The following is a 406-nucleotide window of genomic DNA, read 5'->3' as shown; positions in this document are numbered from 1 at the left end:
CTATCTATCTATCTATCTATCTATCTATCTATCTATCTATCTATCTACCTATCTATCTATTTATCTTAGATTCTGTCCTCCTAGTGTTCTGTTTTATGAAAAATCAAAAAGCTCCAAAAAAGAAAAATAATCCTTGCAGGAGTTGACATGTACTGATTAATGGGTATTGTACTCACTTCCTCCTTTAAGTTAAAAGTAATATCAAGTATCACGTCTTTTAAAAATCTATCACAGTTTTGTTCCAACAGCTGGCTCTTGAACTTTAGTGTAAAAGGAAACACTCAGAGAAAATTATTATGCATATTTGACCATTCATATAAACATCATCTTTCATTCATGTTCTCTCATTTTTTGAAACACATTAGTTTTTCTGTAAGCAGTTGTTAAATTTCTACCTGATTTCACT

The sequence above is a fragment of the Grammomys surdaster genome, unplaced genomic scaffold (genome assembly GCF_004785775.1).
Source record: "Grammomys surdaster isolate TR1022 unplaced genomic scaffold, NIH_TR_1.0 67, whole genome shotgun sequence".
Taxonomy (NCBI): Eukaryota; Metazoa; Chordata; class Mammalia; order Rodentia; family Muridae; genus Grammomys; species Grammomys surdaster.
This window is presented reverse-complemented; position numbering follows the sequence as displayed.